The sequence below is a fragment of the Phacochoerus africanus genome, chromosome 1 (genome assembly GCF_016906955.1).
Source record: "Phacochoerus africanus isolate WHEZ1 chromosome 1, ROS_Pafr_v1, whole genome shotgun sequence".
Classification (NCBI taxonomy): Eukaryota; Metazoa; Chordata; class Mammalia; order Artiodactyla; family Suidae; genus Phacochoerus; species Phacochoerus africanus.
Genome location: NC_062544.1, coordinates 131,286,071 through 131,292,070, shown reverse-complemented (window position 1 = coordinate 131,292,070; position 6,000 = coordinate 131,286,071). Strand labels below are relative to the sequence as shown.

The 6,000-nt window shown below is 47.1% G+C and overlaps 1 protein-coding gene across 1 annotated transcript in view; it reads left to right on the top strand.

Annotated features, from left to right (window-relative positions):
* Positions 1-594: 594 nt before the first annotated feature.
* FRMD4B (FERM domain containing 4B) overlaps positions 595-6,000 on the top strand; it is a 373,580-nt gene continuing 368,174 nt past the window's right edge. The window contains exon 1 of the mRNA XM_047779092.1: positions 595-1,033. The gene's annotated coding sequence lies outside the window, so the exon portion shown is untranslated. The remainder of the gene's footprint in view (positions 1,034-6,000) is intronic.

Below are 6,000 nucleotides of genomic sequence, written 5' to 3'. Positions count from 1 at the left end.
ATAATAAAACACTCCTGAATCACAAAACTGTTTTGGAGGATAAACGCCTGCCATCGGGTAAGCGTTCTCTTTCTTCTTATGTCTCTGTTTATATCTTTTTTCTTTCTTTTTCTTTCTCTATACCCTCCATCCCTTCCTTTGTATTTCTTTCAAGAACAGAAACGACAGTTTGCGGGAATCTCAAATTAAGTCATTAGCCAGACCCAGTCCCATTTCTGGCTAGATTCTGTGCCTCCCGTTGCCGCCAGTACCTCATTCCCTTTATTCTAAGGGCAGTCGGTTCTTGGGGTGCTTAAAGCCTGGGAGGCGGAATCACGTCCCTCCCAGCGCTTTTGAGTTGGAGGGAGAGATGATAGGCGCGAGCTGGTGACCTCTCCCTTTCTCTCACTCCTGGCAGCGCCAGCCGCTCCGCGCCCCTTGGCACCAGCGCCTTTTCTCTGTTGGGAAGGCGAGTCTAGCCCGCAGCCGCGCGACGGGGGCCGAGGGCGCCCCCTCCCTTCCTCCCGCTCCCCCTCCCCTTCCTCTCCTCCCGATGCAATGACTGGGCCGGAACAGCGCATCAGCCGAGTCTCATTGGCAGCGGCCGCCCCAGCCCCCGGAGAGGCGGCGGGCGGGGGCAGCAGGGGAGAGCGGAGCCCTGAGCCCGGGCTGACAGCGAGAGGAGGAAGGCAGGACGGAAGGACAACAGGGCGCGAGTAAAGAGGCCCGGGGCGCAGCTGTTAAGTGTGTATTAAAGCGAGGACGCGCGCCCATTGGCGGAGGGGGCGAAGAGCAGCCCCGGGCCGGGGGATGCGGCGGGCGCTGGCTGACCAGCAAGCCCGGGAGTCGGGCTGCGCGGTTCACGTGCTGAGCAGGAGCTTGGGCAGAGAGGAGGAGGAAGAAGAGGAGGAAGGCAGCTGCCAGGGAAGGCGCTACGTAGAGCGGAGTTGCTGGCGCAAAGCCGGGTTCCCAGGTCCTGCGCGGTGAGCAGCCGAGACAATAAAGTAGCGGTCGACAGCCCCGGAGCGCCCGAGGCGAGGAGGCAGCAGAGCAGGTAGGTGGCCGACTGCCCTCGGTGCCCCAACGCGCTGCCAGGGCGCGACATGCAACGCGGCCCCAGCGGCGTTCCTCGTGCGCCCCGGGCGCAGCGCGCGCGTTTGGAGACCCCCAGTGGAGGTGCGGGTCCCGGGCGCTCCCGAGGGCAGGAAACCCCGCCCCACCACTCCTCGACTCCCTGCAACCTTCGCTGGAGTCCCTTGGACACTTGGCGAGGCGCTTTGGTTGCTTTGGTAGTGTGAAGACAGGAAGTTTGGCGGTTTCGGGGCGTTGGCGCTGGTGGGGTTTGCAAACGCGCGGCCAGGGACCATGTGCTTTGGTTGCCGCGCGTTCGTGGGAGGTGGGGAGAAACGCTGATGAATCCCAGATCTGGCTGCCCAGAGACAGTTTCAAAAGGCGGGGAGAGGAGAGGAGGGAAATCCCTTGCATTAGCAAAGGATATTAAGGGTTTGGTTTGGCTGCCCTTTTCAAATAGGTGTATTTGACCCTAGCCTCTCCTGTTTTGAAGTGGCTGTGTGCGTGTGGATCTCCCTATCCATATTGTAGAGTATTTCACTTTTTACTTTCCTCTGGGGAGGGAAAAACAAAGATGATATTTTGGGAAATGCCATTCGGTTTGGACTAGGGAATAAACTCTTCCTTTGCATTGAGTGACCTGTGCTCCGAACGATACTGCTGAATAGCCCTGGTCTTGTTCACCCAAGGGGTGACAGCTTGTGTTAAGCCTTCCCCAGACCTGAGAAAGCTGCCGCGGGAGGAGGTCTCTCCCGTTCTCCTTTGTGTGGCCGCTTCCTTCCAGATGTGAGGGTTGGGCTGGGCGCTCCTGGGTGGGGTAGTAATTATCCTGAACATTCCTGCGATCTGCTAGGACTTGTAAACATACCAAAGCCAACTCCTCTCAACTTTGCGGACCGACTTGGTCGGCTTGCTGGTACCCAGACGGCTGCGTCTGGAAGGCGGCCCCTGGGGCGGGGAGGGGAGAGACTCCCCAGCGCCGACAGCCGCAGTCTTTCCGGAAAGGTGGTTGATCCTTCAAGGTTAGCCAGCGTTTGCCCCAGAAACTTAGCAACCCCTTTGGTGGTTGGGTACAAGATTTTTAGTGCAATATCTGGCATGCTGTTTCCTGTCCTAAAGAGAGTGGGTCTGTGAAGCTTCCAAATCAAACGTCTGGAGGGGGAGAAAAGCAGCTTGGCCTTATTTAACCTCACCAGGCTGTACTTTGATCTGCCATACACATACTGTTAAGAATGGTGGTGAAGAGAGCTTGCCTTATGGCAGGCACCCAGTTAGCATTTTGGGGGGCATCATAAATAGTCCATAGAGTGGTAAACTGAGCCCTCAGTGGAGGTTAAATAACCTGCCATAAGTCACACTGGTGATTTTTGGTTTACATGAGGTCTGATTCCAGGTGCCAGGCTCTTAACCATGACGGTGTCTCTAAAAAGGCTGTGCTGTGGTAGCACTGATGATGATGAATCAAAAGTAATTACAATAAAAACAGCAATAACTACGTCATATGTTTTTCATAAGTTTAATCAGGTGATTTTTAAGAGTGAGGGAACTAAGGTCGCCATTCAGTGATATTTTGGTCTCTAAACTAAAGGTCATGAACTAGGGTATGAGTATACTGATGATTAGATGATTTTCCCTTTTTTTGTGTATCTGAAAATTATGAAATAAGCAAATATATGTGCTCTGTGCGCACGCGCGCTTACACACACGCACACCCCTTTACCTTTTGAATAGTGCTTATTACATTTCCTGAAAGAGGCCGAAAAGAATTCCTGCAATGCCAAGAACTTCTTGAACAGAGGAGGTTTATCGCTTCCTCATGACATCTGCAAGGATTAATCAAACACTCCATTCGTTTCAATTCAGTAATGCAGGTGGAATGTATTTGAACAATATGATGATAAAAATCAAGAAATCTACCTAAAATACCATTATAGTGAGGTCTGATTTTCATAATCCCTGGGAAAGTTCTCAGAAGTCACTTCTGGGTGTGCACGTGATTGTCTTAAATTTCACTCTGTTTTGAAACATTTCCATTTTAGTGGCAGAAAAATTCGCAGGTTTCTCAAATAGGCAGAGGATTGCCCTTGAGCCTGACAATCTGGAGAAGTGTGGGAGGAGTTAAGTTCACAGCCACTCCTCCCAGCCATGCCAAAATATAAATGCAGCTCAAGTTTTCTCTCTACTCTTCATTTCACTGGGCTCTATTTACCACAAGCCTGAGAATCAGAGCTCTCCATTTGAATCCACAGATGTAATCAAGACTGCAATGCTTTTGAGCAGACAAAAAGGAAGTTTTGGTTAACTGACAATACAAATAAGTTACATGGAAAGCAGTTAAAAATATCCTGTCTTGTCCAGCCTGCAGTAGTTGTCTGATATTTCAGGAACTCTTCACAGTAATTTTACACATATTACACACATAAGTGAAGGCTTAAGGTTTATTATACTTAAGTGTGCTCTTTCTCTGTCTCTCTCCCCCTCTCTTCCTCCCCCTAAATCTGATCTTATCATTTAGGCACTATTTTTACATACTCAGCAACTGCTGAGGTTCACTGAAATTACTATCTTCAGCTGCAGATAAATAAATCATGTAACTCAGCTCATCAACAGGACTTGGGTATCTATTTTCTCTCTCTTTTCAGACATTGTTTTTATTTGGTTTTGTTTTAAAAGGCACTTACCCTTTTTCTTTTCTTTTTTTTTTTTTTTTGGTAATTCATTTATTTCTAGGTCATTAAGACTTTTTTCCCTCTCTTCTGGTAAACATGTGTCCTGTGCAGTCAGAGAGAAATGATAAGATGGCAATTTTCTATTGCTAGATGCTTGATTTAGAGGCCACATCTGTTTTCCTCAATAACCTGAATGAAATGATCATGTCATTTTTTTTATCTCATTCTTCCTGGTGAAATCAGTGTTGAACCTATTTTCATAAAACAGTGTTTTTCAAAATGAAGGTCATGAAATCAATTTAATGGGCCGAACCAGTGTTTTGTTTTGTTTTGTTTTTTAAGTATGACATGACAGAAAATATCAGCATCATCATATATTAGTAAAGGTTCTGCAGTTTCATGAAACTTTGGTTCAGTCCTATATCTGGGACTGTGTGCACATGTGGGGTTGAAGAATAAAATTTAAGTTATACTGCGAGTTGCTATTATGGTACCTTTGTATAATAAGGAACAAACACAATTTAAAGGGTATTAGGAAATATGTATATAATACAAATGTTATATGTATATAATATATATATTGAACCCGTATTATAGGTTCAGTGGGAACATAGGACTGACTACAAAAGCATCTTGCTCAGGGCTGAACAGTGACTTCAGGATCTGATTCTTTTCATCTTCAGCTCTGCCTTTCTCTTCCTTCCTCTTTTCTTGGGTTCCTTGTTGGATGGCAAGATGACTGTAACAGTTGTCAGTTTACACAGTTCCAAGTTCAAGTCCAACAAAAAAGGCTACACCCTCCTTTCCCAGGTGTTGAACAAAATCTTAATATCAGTTCTGACTGGCCCAGTTGGTGTGGCAGGAGGTGGAGTGGCGCCCAGGGGTGTGGTCCTACCCAGGCCATGTGGACCAAGGGCACCAGAGGCCTGGACCTCCAGATAATACAGTTGCTGGAAAAGGGGCAAATGGATGCTGCAGAGTCAAATAAATGTTCACCACAGTGTACAAGTGCTTAACTCAGTGTAGGCTGATTTCTGTTCTCTTTGATCCCTCAGATAATGGAGGATGAACTGAATTCTATTCAGGCACATAGGTTATCCAATATGATGTCTCATGTATGTGAGGAAAGCCTTAGCTGTCACTTTTACCATGGTCAATATCAGGGCTTAGGAGATCAAAATGCAGAACACGTCAGACTGATAGTGCTTGCTATACTTTCCAATGGCACTGAGAGAAAAAAGGCAGATCTGTTGATTTAAAAGCCACTGCAGACCCTAGCCCTCTTACAAGGAGGTGATGGTGGTCCTTTTCACATCTATGTGTAAATCTTGGAAGGCAGTTATTTTAATCAATGCGTTGTGCACATGTGGCTGGCTGGAGTAGGTATTTAAGTAGTGTTGTCAAAGCAAATTATTTGAAGAGTACACCTCCTTAAGCCCAAGGTGAATGCAGCTCTTCAGACCGCAGCTATTTATCAGGGTCTCTGTTGCTTTGCCCCGGGGATGTGCTGCTTTTTATTGTCCTCTGTCACTTTATATACAATTATTCAGTGGGAAGGGGCCCCGATTGTATGTGGGCATGAGGGTAATGTTCACTCCCAGCAGAGTTCACATCCCTGGAAGTAGGGTGGTCATGCTGCTTTGCCCGGGTCAATCCTGGTTAATGTCTGTGCCTTCAGTTTGGCCCATAAATTATACGGTCATTTTACCTATAAAGGCTATTTTAGGGAGCTATGATTAGGGGGTCTTTTAAAAGATTAAATTATAAAGACCTCCTTTCACCAGGCAAGATTAAATGATATTTAAGGCTGCATGCTTATGTGGTAAAAGTATAAAGGAAAGCAAGAAAGTGATTGCCAAAAGGTCAGGAGAATGTGGTGGGTCTAAACCAGGGGTGATCATCCCTTCAGGGGACATTTGTTAAGGTCTAGGGAAATTGTTGGTTGTTGCCACTTGGGGGAGGGTGCTGTTGGAATCTAGTGGGAGGAGGTCAGGGATGCTGGTTAATATCTCACCATGCACAGGACAGCTCTCCACAACAAACAATTATCCAGCCTCAAATGCATGTGGTGCTGAGGTTGAGAAACCCCAGGACAGTGGTTACAGTTGAAGAGGAGGGAGTGAAACTATCAAGGAGCTTCTGGGGCAAAACAGTGATGGATACATGGTTCTTCACTTGAGGATAATTATTGAGCTGTACACTAATATTTTCTTTACCTGTTTGTCTGTGAGGCTCAGTGGTTAATGAACCTGACTAGCATCCATGAGGACGAGGGTTCAAT